This window comes from Talpa europaea, assembly GCF_964194135.1.
Source record: "Talpa europaea genome assembly, chromosome: 14".
Classification (NCBI taxonomy): domain Eukaryota; kingdom Metazoa; phylum Chordata; class Mammalia; order Eulipotyphla; family Talpidae; genus Talpa; species Talpa europaea.
Genome location: NC_140082.1, coordinates 64489157 through 64506387, shown reverse-complemented (window position 1 = coordinate 64506387; position 17231 = coordinate 64489157). Strand labels below are relative to the sequence as shown.

Below are 17231 nucleotides of genomic sequence, written 5' to 3'. Positions count from 1 at the left end.
GGCTGGCAGGCCTCCCAGCCCCCAGCAGGTCTTCACTCTGGGCTCTCCGGCCTTCTCTTGGCTTCTGCTTCTCTTGCTTCTCTCTCGGCTTCTGCTAGCGTCCCCGTGATGCCGCCCTTAAAAAGCCCAGTCTTAGCCCAGGTGAATCCCATCTACCTAGGCCCACACCCCACTCCAGGTGCCCGCCATCAGGCATGCATTCAGGACCGCAAGGATCCATCATCTATCCTGATGGCGGCAGGGCAGAAAAGCCTGACATTTTTCCTTACCCTACAGATGTAATAAGTGATATAAAGTAAATAAAATAGGATGATGTAATAAAATGAAAATCTCATGATGTATTAAAAAATGAGGAGGGATGAAACATTTAGGTGGGATGATACAGTTTGCACATTTTAGTCAGTGAGTTTCTCTGGAAGTGTTTTTGAAGTTAAGATAAAGAACTTTCAAGGTAAAATCTTTAAAATGAGAAGGAAGCACCCATATGACGAACAGGGGAGAGCTAGTTCAGAGATCCTAGGAAGGTGCAGAGCTGTAGTGTGTTAGAGAAAAACAAGGAGCATAGTATAACTGCAGTGTAGAGGATCAAGTTCAAAAGGTTTGACAGGGGCCAGATCATGTAGCGCTTTGTTGAGCATGAGAAGGATTTTTAGATTGAGTACAATCGGAGAATTTTAAGCAGAAGAAGTATATATAGTACAATTTTAATTTTAAACAAATTTTTCTAACTGCTGTGAAGCAATGGGTTAAGAATGAGTTGGTAAGAGGGGCCTCCCTGGTGGCGCAAGGGGTTAAGACGCAACAAGGGAAGCTATCTGCAACCCTTGCAGCAGACTTCTCCCGACTTGCCCGCTGCTCCCCTCAGCAGGGTATTTCAGTCAATCTGCCTGTTCTGTTCCCCACTCTGTCTGTTCTGTTCCCCTCTGTAGGGTAAAGACAATGTCAGGCTTTTCTGCCCTTCCGCCATCAGGATAGATGATGGATCCTTGTCCTGAATGTATACCTGATGGAGGGCACCTGGAATAGGGTGTGGGCATAGGTAGATGGGATTCAGCTGAGCTAAGACTGTGCTTTTTAAGGGGCGGCGTCACGGGGACGCCAGCAGCAGCAGCCGCAGCCGAGAAGCAGCAGAACGAACGCCAGAGAGCCCAGATAGAGTGAAGACTTGCTGGGGGCTGGGAGGCCTGCCAGCCTCCCAGCCCCCCAGCCAGCACCCCTACCTGCCATATGCCTGGTGAACCCCAAATAAAAAACCTGCAAAACTACTGAGGACTTTGACTCCTCCTTTACCCGGTCTGCATGGGATCAGAAAACCTGCACTGTGCCCAGTCCGGCCCTTACAATTGGCGTAAGTCGGCAGGATCCATGCAGACGGGTATTGGGGCCCTCCGAAGACCTGGAAGGGACTAAGGAGTAAGTGTTTGCCTGTGACGACGCTGGAGGAGCCAGGGCGGCACAGAAGATGGATACGGTCCGGGAGCTGCAGGACGGGACCTGGCGTGAAGGAGACGCCCGAAAGGACCAGCCAACGACACCGGAAAGGACCAGCCAACGACACCGGAAAGGACCAGCCAATGACCCCTGAGGCAGCAGGCCGTTGCTGACGCAGGGAGAGGCCAATGGACTTGAACTGATGGACTGACTAACTTGGACTGACAATCCCGCCAGAAGGCGGAGGACCTTGGCAGGTTATGTTTTTTTTTTGAGAATCTGGGGGTGGCCAGTGGGCCTTGATGGCCAAAAGCAGCCTGTGCATGCCCAGCAGCCAGGTGGAGGAGAAAAGCCAACTAAGAAGGCAAAAGCTGGTACTGATGCTAAGTTGGGAAGCCCTAAGCGGCTATTAAGCAGCCTGGGTATGCTGAAGACCAGTGAGTCTCGTAAAATCACCTGTGGGTGATGCCCTGCTCATTCTTGAGTGAGGGTGAGGAGCTGAGGAACCTGTCCTTGGGGGACGGGTGGGGAATGTGGCTTGGGGTGGAGCCCAAGCCGAATGCAGAGTTTGGATCCCCGACCCATGGGATTGTGCAGTGGGTTGGCTTGAGTGCAGGGGTCTGTGAGTCGCATGGGTGGCTGTGAAGACCGAGTGTTGGAGCGACTGCAGACAGAAACCCTGAGGGTTGGCGATTACCCCCAACAGAATAGAATTGCCAATCCCAGAGCTAGTGCATCCTGGGGGTGGATGCTGTGTGTGGCTTGTAGCCGAGACTACAGTCAGAGAAGGCCAGGAAGCATGACGGCTCCTGGTGTGATATAGTAGATGCTGTGAGTGATTCCCCTCCCTCGTATGAGCAGTGCCTTCGGCAGCAGATTTGGTGGCTTATCTGCTGGTACCAATAATTGTCTTTTGCACTAGGTTGGTGCCCTGCCTGGACTTATTTGTGTTCTGTTGTATTTTGTTATATTGTATTTTGTTATATTTTATGTATTTGCTTTTGCGGGCCATGGCTGCATTGTTTGTTTGCTTAGAAAATTGTATATATATGTATAGACTGTATGGCAGAAAACCCTGAGGGGGTGGACTGTAGGGTAAAGACAATGTCAGGCTTTTCTGCCCTTCCGCCATCAGGATAGATGATGGATCCTTGTCCTGAATGTATACCTGATGGCAGGCACCTGGAATAGGGTGTGGGCATAGGTAGATGGGATTCAGCTGAGCTAAGACTGTGCTTTTAAGGGCGGCGTCACGGGGACGCCAGCAGCAGCAGCCGCAGCTGAGAAGCAGCAGAACGAACGCCAGAGAGCCCAGATAGAGTGAAGACTTGCTGGGGGCTGGGAGGCCTGCCAGCCTCCCAGCCCCCCAGCCAGCACCCCTACCTGCCATATGCCTGGTGAACCCCAAATAAAAAACCTGCAAAACTACTGAGGACTTTGACTCCTCCTTTACCCGGTCTGCATGGGATCAGAAAACCTGCACTGTGCCCAGTCCGGCCCTTACACCCTCTCACCCTGTGCACCTCCGGCCTGTATTCCAGTTCTTATATGCATAAATATGTCTTTTTTTTTTTTTAAAGAATGAATTGGTAAGAGAGAAGCAGAATGACAACATGAGGGCTTGCAGTGGTTCAGGTAAGAGAGATAGGTGTTCAGAGAGAGAAATTGCAGTAGAGTATATTCTTGTTTTAATGGTGTAGGGTAAGGAAAAATGTCAGGCTTTTCTGCCCTCCCGCCATCAGGATAGATGATGGATCCTTGCGGTCCTGAATGCATGCCTGATGGCGGGCACCTGGAGTAGAGTGTGGGCCTAGGTAGATGGGATTCACCTTGGCTGAGACTGGGCTTTTAAGGGCGGCATCACGGGGATGCCAAGAGAAGCCAAAAGAAGAAGCCAAAAATGAACGGAAGCTGAGAGAAGAAGAAGAGAAGCAGAGAGAACGCCAGAGAGCCCTGATAGAGTGAGGATTTGCTGGGGGCTGGGAGGACTACCAGCCTCCCGGCCACCCAGCACCCCTGCCTGCCGTATGCCTGGTGAACCCCAATAAAAGACCTGCAAAAACCACTGAGGACTCTGACTCCTCCTTTACCCGGTCTGCTGGATCAGAAAACCTGCTCAGTGGTCATTCCTCACCTTACAAATGGGCAGAATTATGTCCCTTTCTAAGAGCCCCTCCCCTCCTCCAAAGAAGCTTATGTTTAAGTCCTAATGCCCTTACCTCAGAATAACCTTAGAATATAGTCTTACACAAAGAGGCCTTTAGAGATACGATTAGGTTAAAATGAGGTCTTTAGGACAGGCCCTAATGCAAACTGACTGGTGGCCTTGTAAGAAGAAATTTGTACACAAAAAACATCAGGGATGCAGTACACATGCCAGGACGCAGTCATCTGCAAGCCAAGGAGAGAGCCCGCAGAAGAAACCAAACCTGCCAACATCTTGGCCATGGACTTCTGGTCTCTAGAACTGTCAGAAAATAAATTTTTATTGCTTAATCCACCCAGTCTATGGAATTTTGTTGTTAATGATGGTGGTGGTGGTGGTGATTGAGTCATAGCAGTTATCACTGCCTAAAATTAACGCCTGTACTCATTGGCATGTGTGTCTGGTTTCTCCCACCTAATTGAGAGTTCATGGTTAAGAGGGATCTTGTCTTTCTAATTCGTGACAGTAATCACAGTGCCTTCATAGTACCTAGGCCATAGCAGATATAACAGGAAAGTTGTTACTATGTTTTTATTATATCACTCCATGTAATTTTAATATATCTATTGATTTTAGAGCTTTGTTATCCCTCCGGGCAGTCCAGATTCTTTATTGGGGCCTGTAAACGCTACCATGTAGCACTACATAAGAAATACTACAGTAACAAGTTAGAACCAGAAGGTTTTCTGAAAACATATTTTAGCTATGGAAAAAAGTCTCTCTCTTGATTAGGAGGACCTTTGGAAAGAGGTCTTTTTTTGAACAGAATGGTTCTGAAAGAGGTGATTGTAGGGTAAGGAAAAATGTCAGGCTTTTCTTCCCTCCCGCCATCAGGATAGATGATGGATCCTTGCGGTCCTGAATGCATGCCTGATGGCGGGCACCTGGAGCAGGGTGTGGGCATAGGTAGATGGGATTCACCTGGGCTGAGACTGGGCTTTTAAGGGCAGCGTCATGGGGACGCCAGCAGAAGCCAAGAAGAAGCCAATAATGAACAGAAGCTGAGAAAGAAGCAGAGGAGCAGAGAAGCCGAGAGAGAGGCAGAGCCATGAGAAGAGCAGAGAGAATGTGAGAGAAGGCCGGAAAGCCCAGAGTGAAGACCTGCTGGGGGCTGGGAGGCCTGCTAGCCTCCTGGCCCCCCAGCACCCCTGCCTGCCATACGCCTGGTAAATCTAAATAAAAAGCCTGCAAAACCCACTGAGGACTCTGACTCCTCCTTTACCCGGTCTGCTGGATCAGAAAACCTGTACTATGTCCTCCTGCCCCTACAGCGATGTAACCATTGTTTCAGCTTCATTTAATGACTTTGCCAAAATTAGGTTATATTATTAAAAATGTCTTCCACAAGGGCAAGGGCTTCATTTTGTCTGCTGTGCTGTAAATGGTACTTGGCACTTGGTAATGTTCAATAACTATTTAATCATTTTCAAATCCAGTTTTGTTCTTTCTTTTGTTCTTTCAATTTCTTAATTGCTTTAAACATTTTCTCATACTTAAGAGTATTAGCTACTTATTAGAGCAGATAATTTTTTTTTGCCTATTCTTTTCTCCTTAGAATTTTCTCCTTAGAATTGCGATTGTCCTGATTCAGGTCTTCACTCAGGGGTGTTTTTGACCTTAGGCTGCCCTTAAACTGAAGAATCACCATCTAGCTCAATAGCACTGGCTCCACCTTGTGTCAGGAACTTGGTACTACACCCACCAAATGGCCAGCCTGCCAAGAACTGGTCAAACATTCAATAGTAAGTGGTCCACATGCGGTATATAAAATAAATGATGAAGCGATGCCACTATTGAGCAACTTTATTTGTTCTGAAGTCAACTGCTCTATGTATGGTACAGTTACAGAAAAATTTTAGTACTTCACATTTAAGGCTTTTGGAGTTAGTGATTCTTAGCAATATAAGACAATATCTACCTTGCAAATGTCTGCAGACATTGAAAGACTTTGTATTAAACAGTTGACTTTTGGGCCTTCCTGGTGGCGCAAGGGGTTAAGCACCACACTATGAAGCAGTCCGCAGCCTCTGCAGCACAAGTTCAAGCCCCGGCCGGCCAGGGAGCAATCCATACGGTGCAGCAGACCTCTCCGGTCTCGCCCACTGCTCCCCTCAGCAGTGTATTTCAGTCAGTCCGCCTGATCCGTTCCCCACTCTGTCTCTGGTGAATCCTCTCACCCCTCCTCCCACCCCTTGCATTTCTGGCCTGTACCCCAGCTCTTGTATGCATAAATAAATAAATCTTCAAAAAAATAAACAGTTGACTTCTGTTTTCCCTGGAAACATTACCATAATTGAGGTGTTGCAATTAAAAAAATTAATTTAAAATGAAAAATAATTCCAAAGAAAAAGTGTTTTTCTTCTTTTACAAGAGTTGTACTCAATTTGTTTTGTACACATGGTAGAACACAAAATATTGGTCCTAAGCACACTAATTGTTTAGGGTGTGAACCTGTGTGTAGAGAGAGCTGAAGGCAGAGGCCACTTGAACTGTCTGAATGAAGTGACTGGACTGTACATGCAGACTTGTCCTTCCTCAAAAAGAGCTAATAAGTTCTCAGGAATTCTGAAGCCACTATTAAAAACTAACTTACATAAAAATAAATGATATAAAAATAATAGTGCTTGCTTTGGTTAACACTCTAAAATTGGAGCTGCACAAAGAATCCCATGTGTAGGGTAAGTGAAAAATTATGCTTTTCCGCCCTCCCGCCATTAGCATTAATGATGGATCCCAGCGGTCCTACATGCATGCCTGATGGCGGGCACCAGGAGTAGGGTGTGGGCATGGATAGGTGGATGCACCTGGGCTGAGACTGGGCTTATAAGGGCGGCACTACAGGGACGCCAGAGAAGAAATGAGAAGAGAGAGAACAAGGCCATCAGAGATCGCCGTAGAGCCCATAAAGAGTGAGGATTCGCTGGGGGCTGGGAAATCTGCTAGCCTCCAGGCCCCCTGACCCTCCTGCCTTGTAAAAAGCGCAATAAAAGCCTGAAAAGCCACCTAGGGCTCCAGGACTCTCCTTTACCGGTCTGCCCAGATCATAGAGATCCTGCCCTGTGCTATCCTGCCCCTACATCATGGCCCTGCTCAAGGTGGCTGGCAAACTCAGGAAGCATTCTTTATTTTTCAGGTTCTGTATAAAATGCAAACTAAATGTTTTTTTAACAATAAAAAAATCAAAAAAGATAATTCTCAAAACTACTACATTTTACTCCTGTGTTCTGGGTTATGCCATATAGTGCTGTGTTGTTGGGCATCTCTCTTCCCAACTCTGCATTGAAGGGCTTCAGATTTCCACTTGAAATTAGCTACGGAGGGGCCATTACGAAATGGAAACACAAATGATACTAATCAGGACCTTTTCCTTTTGAGGAACCAGTGGGTAACCAGCATGCTGCTGTGAGCAAATGAGTTTATTAATGCCTTCTTTCTGTGTTCACTTGTAAAAACCTGACAAAGGGACTTTAGAAGAAATTATCAAAATTTAAAAATGATTTTTTATTTCTACATTGACTTCGACATGTTTTTAGTCCTTTAAAAAGGGTTACTTTAATCATTTCAAATACCTTAATAAGCTTAATAATACTAAAATAGTTTTTAAAGGTAAAATCATTTTCAATCAGTTAACTTGATTTAAAATTCATTGAGTAGAAATAAAGTAGATCTGTCAGCCTTAGATATAACTCTATCAATACTTTCTTATTTTATATTTTTGTTTATTTTTCTAGTTCTTATCCAATAGCTTGTTTTTTTCCTTAATTCTGAGCTTTCTTATATTTTCATCATTAAACTTTGAATTTCTATTCCTTGTCTCCTAAAGTTACATTTTCATCTCTCTCAGTATTTTCTTACATTTTCCTTTTCAGTTCTCTGCCTTTCTAGACTTCTCTCTCCTCAGTAATTAATGATCTGATCTTTGGCCTGTGTTCTTTCTTGCTCTCTTCTTTTATTCCACAGCTTATCCAGAGCGGCCTTTCTACTCCTAAGACTGAACTATTACCAAGATTGTTTCCTCTGGAGATTGTTTCCTACTTTTAGAAGTCAGGATCCCTGCACCAAGCAGACACCACCCGGAGTTCTTCAGGCCCACCTGACCCCCTCTCTGCATTCTAATGTTTTGGGCCCCAGAATTATAATGTGAGAGGAACTCAAAAGATCGTTTGGTTTTCAGTGTATTTCAGGACATGGAAAACAAGGAAAGCTCTAACTCATCTTTCCTTTCTCTGATTTCCCTTTACTCTCCTCACAGGGACTCTGTTTAGGAACTAGGGAAGCCTTTTGAAATAAATTTATTTCAACCCTGGCTTTTGCTTTGTTTTGTTCATTTTTTCCCCCTACCTCCTTAAGGTGAGAGATAAGATTATTTATTTGCGGTCTTTTTTGTTGCTTGATGCGGTCCTGTATTGCTATGTACTTCCCTTTAGTACTGCTTTTGCTGTGTCCCATAGGTTCCAAAAAAAGAAATTTTCAATTTCTTCGTTGATTTCTTCATTAGCTGGTTAGCCATTCAGAAGTGTGTTGTTCAGTTTCCACATATTAGAGATTTTTCCTGCTTCCTTTTTGTGACTGATTTCTACTTTGATACCATTGTGATCAGAGCAGTTGCTTGGTATGATCAGTCTTCAATAATTTATTGATACTTGTTTTGTGAATCAGTATGTGCTCAATTCTAGAGAATGTCCCATGTGCACTTGAGAAGAATATGTATCCCTTTTTTTTGTGGGTGAAGTGCCTTATAAATATCTGTCAAGCCCATGTGATCTAATTCTTTGTTTAGTGGTACTGTGTTTTATTTTTTGTCTACTTGGTTTGTACTTTGGGGGATGCAGGGGTGTTGTAGTCCCCAGCCACTAATGTGTTTCTCCCCATGTTCATTTTCAGATTTGATAATAAGTGCCTTGTATATTTTGATGTTCCTTAATTTGGTAAATATATATTGAAAAGTATTATGTTTTCATGATGTATTATTCCTTTCATGATTATATAGTATCCTTCCCTCTCTTTTGTTACCTTTTTTAACTAGAAATCTATTTTATCAGGGGCCTCCCTGGTGCTGCAAGGGGTTAAGACGCAGCACTATGAATCTGCAGCCACTGCAGCACAAATTTGATCCCCAGCCAGGGAGGTGACCCACAGGGCACGGCAGACCTCTCTTGACTCGCCCGCTGCTCCCCTCAGCAGTGTATTTCAGTAGATCTGCCTGTTCTTTCCCCCACTCTGTCACTGGTGAATCCTCTCACCACACGCCTCTGGCCTGTACCCCAGTTCTTGTATGTATAAATAAATCTTTAAAAAAATCTATTTTATCTGAAACAAGTATGGCTGTCCTCTGCCTCTCTTTGGGTTCCATTTACTTGTAGGATTGCTTTCCATATGTTTGCTTATAGCCTGTGTTTATCTTTGGAGTTCAGGTGCGTTTCTTGGAGACAACAGAAAATTGGATTCTATTTTTTGATCCAACCAGCCACCCTGTGCTTTTTGGTTGGTATGTTCAGTCCATTTACATTTAGGGTGATAAGTGATATAGGAGTGTCTGCTACTGTCATTTTCTCTTTAGTTTCCTGGTTCTATCTATTTCCTTGTTCAGTTCTTTGTGAATATTCTTCTGTTCTATTTAGATAAAAGAGCTCCGTTCAACATTTCTTGGAGACTAGAAACATTTCAGTGTTTGCAAATAACTTCACCTTCTGTTTGTCTGAGAAGTCCTTTATTCCTCCCTCTTACCTGAGAGAGAGTCTTGCAGGATAGAGTATTCTTGGTGGTAGTTTTTATCTTTAAGTATTTTGATCATGCCATTCCCATCTCTCCTTGCCTGCAGTGTTTCCTCAGAGAAGTAAGCCTGATAGGGGTACCTTTATAGGTTATCTGCTTCTTCCCTCTAGCCAGCTTCAATATTCCTTCTTTGTCTTGAATTATTGGAAATTTTACAGCTGTGTTTTGGTGAGGGTCTCATCACTTTTATGTAACCAGGTGTTTTTTCAGCTTCATGGACTTACATTTTTACTTCTCCAGGATTGGGAAATTTTCCTCTATTATTTCTTTGAATAATCTCTCTATTCTTTTCTTTTAATGTATTCCTCTTCTGGAATACCCATTATTGTTATTGCCTTCCTTCATTTTGTTGGATCATATCTTCATTTTTTCCTTTGTATTTCTCTTTCTTCCATCTGTATACTTTGTACATTACCATCTTGGAGGTCACTGATTCAGTCTTCCAGTTGGTCTATTCTACTTCCATAGCTTGCTCCAGCATTTTTTTTTTTTGTCTCCTCTATTGATTTTTTTAATACTGCCTCTTTATTAATGTCATATTTAAAGCTTCAGTTTCTAGCTTATGTACACTAATTTTATTTCTCAGGACATTCATTTGTTTTTCTCAGTTGTCTTGTGTATCTTTGATCAACTTTTCTGTGTTTCTTCCATTTCTTTGAATTTCTTTTTCAAGGGCAATTTTGAACTCTGTATCTGATAGTAGAAAAGATCTTCCATGTGTTTGTGGTTTGCTTTTAGAGCTTTGTTCTCTCTCTGTGATGAAATATTTCCTGGCAGACTCCAGATGCTGTGTGTTGTTTTTTTCTGTCTCCCTATTTTCTACCTTTCTAGGTTATTCTTTGTTCAGGGGTGCAGAACTGCCACTTTTCCAGTTGATGGTAGTGCTGGTAGAAGGAAAATCACAGCTGTAACTGGCTGCTCAGTGACTGGAAATACCCATGAAGAAGCATCAACACATCACCATGAAACAGTTCTAGCACAGAAGAGAGATAGGACTCCAAAGAATCTGAAGGCCTAGTCTGGGGAAGGGTGGGCCAGGCAATCACTACCTGGGCTGGGGCTATAGGGAAGCCTGGCACCAGCTGTCTTACAGAGGCAATAGCTGCCATAATGGTTTGATGAGTGACCTAGAAGATGACTGTTTGCATGAACTGAGGAAAGGGAGGGCAGCTGGATGAGGGTGGAGTGCAGGGTCTAGCCATGACCAGGGACTCCCAGAGGACAAGCTGGCGCACTCAGAACTCTACCAGGCTGTGTACCTGAATCTTGGATGTACATGACCATGGGAAAACTGGATGACCCTTGGGTGAGTGGTGTCAGGGGAGACTCTCAGTTGAGGATTCACAATGTTAGAAGAGGGAGACTTCTCAGGACTAGATGGGATGGCCAGGGGTGGTTCTGCGCTGGGAGTCAGGGAGTGGGGGGTGGGTGGAGGGGACGAGTCTCATTCCCTGTCATGGTCATAGTGGTCCCCACATTGGTCTGAATGGGAAAGGCTGCCTCCGGAGCATCGTGGGGGTGGTATAGTGAGACACAGACCAGATTACATGCAAATGTGGGGGCCAGATTACAGTGTAGGTCAGATAGCACCACAAAGGTGTTGTCCATCTGCTGCAAGCTTTACCACAACAAGCTGATCAAGTGCTGGTCCTCTTCATGGCTCTCTTGCTCGGGGATGGATCCCCCTCAACATTGCAGCTGGGATACTGAGATCTGTATGTCTAATGGTGTGTTGAGCCATCCCTGTGTACTTGGAGCTCACTCTGAACTGGGGCTTGTTCCACACTGATGTGAACATCTACAGGAGAGCTGTCACTAGGAAAGTTCTGGTATTGACATAGCTGTTGGTATTCCAGTCATGAACAGAGGCCCCCGGTCTTTTTGGGCTAAGTAGGGGTCCCCCACCATGAGTGGCTGAGTCAGGGCAGGCCCTGTCCCAGAAATGCCCCAGTAGGGGGGAGGAGGAGCCTGTTCCATCAAGAAGACAACCTTTCCCCCAACATTAAAGTTCTGGAGTTTCTTAACATCTTGCAGAACTTGTCCCTGGTAGATGAGTCTTTATCAGAGGAGATGCTGACAGAGGCAGCAGTGTGCTCCTTGAACTCCTTTACATTCACCTGGGTGCCCACAAAAAAGGTTTGAGTTGAGAGTCTGGGGTCTTCACCAACAGTTCCAGGCTGTCAGGCTCCTCTGTAGTGATACTGGTACCATCACTGGGCTCCATGGCTGTCAGCTCTCCCCACTCCTGGTCTCCCCCGACCTGCCACCCATGTCCACTTCTGTTGTCCTGATAATATTTGGGGATTTTGAATTGGTGCCTACAGATCTCCCTCCCACCCCCCCCCCACCCCTAGTTTCCAAGTTTTACTTTCATGGAGCCTGATGACATCTACAAGCCCAAACATTGAGTTGCTGGGGATGAGTCAGGCTGGGGCCAGCCTAATGGGAGGGGGCCAAGAATCTGAAAGAGCTGGGTCATTGTTCTGGTCTTAAATTTCAAAAGTAACCTTCCAGTATGCTTCCAGGTCTACCTTCACGCCATACATCCACCTGCCACAACCCAAAGGACCCATCACTCTCAGCACAGTAGACAGCATGAGCATCAGTTTGTTGGTGTCCTTGCCCTGTCCTCAAAGTTCTAGGGAAGAACCTGGATGGATGCCTGCACAGGCAAAGGGTGGCACTACAGGAAAGGAGCACCAAGCTTGTGGAATCTGCTGTATTTTAGCACACAGTGAGAAATCATGCTCTTTGTCCTAGAGGGAAACTACCTCATTAAGTTTGCTCACCGCAAACACACCTTGAAAAATGGTCGGAGCTTTGCACTCTTGGCATAACCATACAAAATACGTGTTGGGAGTCAACAAGTCCCATATTGAACTCTTTACCTCCTCATGTAAGCTTGTTTCTCTTTCCTATCTCAGTGATTGGCAACAATGCTTGGTGATGGTAAATTTCCCAATTGGTAACTCATCCTTGAGTCTTTTCTGACTCTTGTGATGGATTCTTCTAATTACCTCTTGGATTTATATGCTATCCTTGGCCCTCTCTACCAACTCCTTGGCACTGGCAATGGTCTTTCTATTCTTTAGCCAGTGTATTCACTTTATTTTCTTTAGTTAATTAAAAATTTATATATACACTTGTTTGAAATTCAGAAGGCTCAAAAGGCACATAGTAGGAGCTCAAAAGGTGCATGGTGAAGTCTTCCTCCAAGCTTTGCTCCTGAAAGCAAATCAGTCCCATCCTCCAGTTAATGTTACCAGCTCCTCGTGTATAATTCCAGTGATAGGTGCTATTCTCTCCTCTCCTCTCATTTTTCAATATAAATGGTAAAAGCTATAAGTACCCCTTTGCACCTTACTTTTTTCACATAATGTATTTTTAATATTTCAAATCAAAATATAAAAAAACTCATTTTTGTTTTCTGAATGTTACTCTATTGTATGGAAAAACCATAAAAGTCTCCTATTATTGGGCATTTAATTTATTTTTAACCTAATACTATTCCAAATAATACTTCACTGAATAACTTTGAACACATTTCAGTTTCTGCATATATGACATCACTTAAAGGACAAATCTGATCATTTCACCACCCTATTTAAAACCCTCTATGTCATACTGTAGCTCTTAGAAAAACTCTACACTCCATAGTTTTCAAGGTTCCATGTAATTTGACTACTTCTCACGATTCCATTATCCTTTCTGTCTCTTCCTTCACTAATACCTTATATTCTGGCCATACTGAAATACTTTTGATTCCTTGAATGTCCCATGATTTCACTTGCTTTTTTCCTTTGCTTGGAACATTTCTCTTCCCATTTAGGCTTGAAGTGGTTTAAAAGTTAATTCTCTTTTGCTGTAGAGAAGCTCTTTAATTTGATGTAGTCCCAGCTGTTTATCCTTTCCTTCACTATCACTGCTTTGAGTGATGTGTCTTTAAAGATGTTACTAGGGTGTATGTCATGTAGTGTTTTGCCTATATTTTCTTCAATATATTTTATAGTTTCAGTTCTTATGTCTAGTTATTTAATCCATTTTGAGTTGGTTTTTGTGCATGGTGTGAGGTAGTAGTCAAGCTTCATTCTTTTGCATGTAGCAGCCCAGTTTCCCCAGCACCATTTATTGAACAAACTTTCTTTGCACCATTGCATATTCTTTGCTTCTTTGTCAAAGATTAGTTGACTGTAAGTCTGTGGGCTTATTTCTGGGTTTTCTATTCAGTTCCATTGGTCTGTGTGTCTGTTCTTGTTCCAATACCATGCAATTTTGATTATTATGGCTTTGTAGTATAGTTTGTAAGTCTGGGCGTGTGATACCTCCATTCCCTATTTTTTTTTTTTTTTCAGGAGAGCTTTGGCTATTCGGGTTAGGTTAGCCATTTTCAGCAACATGGATGGAGCTGGAAGGGATCATGCTCAGTGAAATAAGCCAGAAAGAAAAAGAAAAATACTGGATGGTCTCACTTATAGTAGGATTGTAGAGGATCCAAATAAGGGATCAGGAAAAAAAAACGAATTATAATAAAGTAAAAATCAAAATCAATAGGCAACTATAAACCAGAGACATACTGCAGGGGGATGGGAAGGGAGTAAAATCAAAACAAGGGTGGGAAGAGCACAAGGGACCATGGCGATCGTTCACAGGTGAATGGGTGGTGGGAATTTCATGGGGACTATAACCAAGATGAAAATGCATACATTATACAAAAATGAAAAATGATGTAAAAAATATATAAAATAAAAGAAAAAAATAAAAGTTAATTCTGATAAAGTTTTTCCTAGATCCATAACCCAGTCATGTGGTCATGATACACTTTACCAGCTGCTACCCTTCTCCCCCATTCTTTCTTTTATTTTAATAACTTACTCTTCACTGTTAGAACATAAATTCCTTGAGAGCAAGGACAGCTGTTATCTTATTCATTACTGTTTCCCCAGTATCTAACACAGTCCCTGGCACATAGTGGGAGCTCCTATTTGTTTTGTTGAGTGAATGAATGGGATCTGGAGTAATTAAAAATATGTTTAACTCTTGTGCTGCCATTTACTCACTGTAATCTTGGGCAAGTCATTTATCTTTTCCAAATTTCAGTTTACTTATCTATGAATTAGGATAATACCTAGACAGGGCTTTTGTGACAATCAAGTAAGACAGTATATGTGAAAGTGCTTAGCAGATACCATGCAAATTGAGTACTAGGAAAAATTAGTTATATATTATTAAGGTATAGAAATTTGTGTCATAATTGTACAATATTTAAGTAGACTGAATGTAAAATGTCTACCTTGAGACCAGTATTAATGTTAAAGGAAACAATAGTCTGGTATCCCATAAACTTTGAAAATCCATTTAAATATTTTTTTAAGTTTCCTGGAGAACCAAAAGGAGATTTGACTATGTTGTTGACACAGCACAATGTCATTCTAATTTTCTCTTTATCTCTTTCTCTTTTCAAGGACTAACTATAATGGTAAATATTCCTTAGAAAAACACTGTACAAAAGTCATATTACATGTATGATTTAAAATTTTCTAGTCACCACATTAAAAACATAAAAAGAAACATAAAATTAAACAATGTTTTATTTAACTCAATGTGTCTAGAATATGGTTTTAATATGTAACCAGCGTAAAACTTACATGTGGGAGCTTGTATTATTATGTGCCTCAACTATTCTGTGTCTTTGCCTTGATTATTCTTTGCTTTGACAATTCTGTGCCTCTCAGTGTGCAGAAACAGGAAAAGCTGATAAGGAACATCTAGGGGCAAAAGTCCTGATGTGAGGGTCTATACATGCTGAAAGAGTCCTTATCAACTTTCCATGTTTCTGCACACTGAGAGGCACAGAATAGTCAAAGCAAAGAATAATCAAGGTAAAGACATGGAATCGTTGAGGCACATAATAATACAAGCTCCCGCCTTTACAGAGATATTTTACCTTATTTTTGTGCTAAGTTTTGGAAATCCATATGTATTTTACATTTACAGTCCATTTCAGTTTACACTAGTCACATATCAAGCACTCAACAGCCAGATGTAGGTAGTAGCTACAATATGAGACAGGCCTAGAATTTCTTTTTTGCCACTATCCCACCTCCCTCACAATTCTAGCCTCCAAGGGATATCAGGCCTCTCCCCCACTCCCTCTTTGTACTCTCCCATTCTTTAAGCAAGTTAATGCAGCCTTTGTTCTTGTTCCTTATTGATTCTTGTTCCTTGTTCTGGAGATTTAAGAAATTCCCTGATTCACATAACAAGAGACTCAGAGAAGGTTATAGAGGGGATAAATTTGTGAATACTTCTCAAGTCATATTTTTTTGTAAACTGCCTTGTTAACTATTGAATCTAATATATTGACACACAATAGCCAGTCTGATGTTACACTAATGCATTTACTACATGGCATTAGCCAGCTTCATGGGACGTCTTTAGGGATTTTCTTGAGAGAAAACATAATCTTATAGAATGTTTTCAGTTTCTAGTAACTGTAGGGGTGGTGAGGAAATTCCCCCCTACCCCTCTGGGTTCTTCTTGGGCTGGTCAAACATTCAAATTAACATCTGACAGATTAGGAAAGATGAACAAATTTAGTTACATAAGCATGGGGAATCTCCATGGATGTAGAGTCTATAGTCAGTGGGGCAAAGTGAGGATGTTCTCAGCTAAATAATAGGACAAGTGCTTGAGTTAAGGGGTCTGGGGCTTCAAGGAGCACGGAGGTGTGACTCATGTGGTGAATACCAGGTGCTCTGTGATTTAGACATCTGCCCTGCTACATAGGTTTCTCTGATGGAAAGATTATTTCTGGTTTAAAAACAAAAAAACCTAATTCTGGGTAATATCCCCAATTTTCATTCTTCTTGTTGGGTAAGGGAAAGGTAACAGTTTCCTGTAAGCCTACAGGGCCGCCATTGAGAGAATAGTTTGAAATAATCCCATATGCCATGGTGATACAGCTTGGGAAGGCCTGTTGTGGACATCTTGGGGACACCTTTCTGAACATTTTTGGGTGGGGGCTAGCCTATATAATGCCATCATGTTCATGTCCTTCCTAGATGAGCATGAAATTAAGACTATAGTGTTAAGGAGGTATGAAATATAGTTGACATGAAAACATTCTGTGTTTATTTTGTTCTCATTTATTATGATAAAAGATTAATAAATTAAGAATTCTCTCTTCCATAATTATTGACTTTAGGTTTTTTTCTTTTAAATTGACATTTCTCCTAAAACCTCTTTAAGTGAAGAACTTAAATCTTTTAATTTAAATATTTCAGTGGAATGGAGAATAAATATGACATTATCAATATTATCTAGAATGGTAATGGAATGAAATATTTGAGTTAAATGAATCTTTGTGAAGTTGAATTTAACACTAAAATATTAAAATTTTAATTTTAATATTTTAAATTAAAGCACTTAGTAATCTATTACAACCCCCCCCCCATCTTAGGCATCTATGGAGTACTGAATATAATATATACTTTTCGTAGGTTATTTGTTGAAACAAATTGCATTATTATGAGGGGGTGGAAGGAGAGTAATTACTACATGTCTACTTTGTTGAGAGCTGTGATTTTATATAAAGCTTTGCTTTATATATGTTATGCAGCTCAGACTTTTTGGCCAATAGAGTATCCCCAGCCCAATTCTAGGTATTGTGGTTTTACTTACCACAAAACTCTTGGGTCAGTGTTATTCCCATTGGATACTCAGGCTCAAAAGAGTTAACTGTGTGACTGAAATTCTTATTCTCACTCTTTCCTCCTTTCTTTTCCTTTTCTAAAACTTTGGTTTTGACCCAGACAGGGCC

The 17231-nt window shown here is 42.2% G+C and overlaps 1 protein-coding gene across 1 annotated transcript in view; it reads left to right on the top strand.

Annotated features, from left to right (window-relative positions):
- The window catches only part of DRC8 (dynein regulatory complex subunit 8), a gene marked incomplete at both ends in the record, with an annotated part of 102283 nt that overhangs the window by 59095 nt on the left and 25957 nt on the right, over positions 1–17231 (top strand). The gene's annotated exons all lie outside the window — the stretch shown is intronic.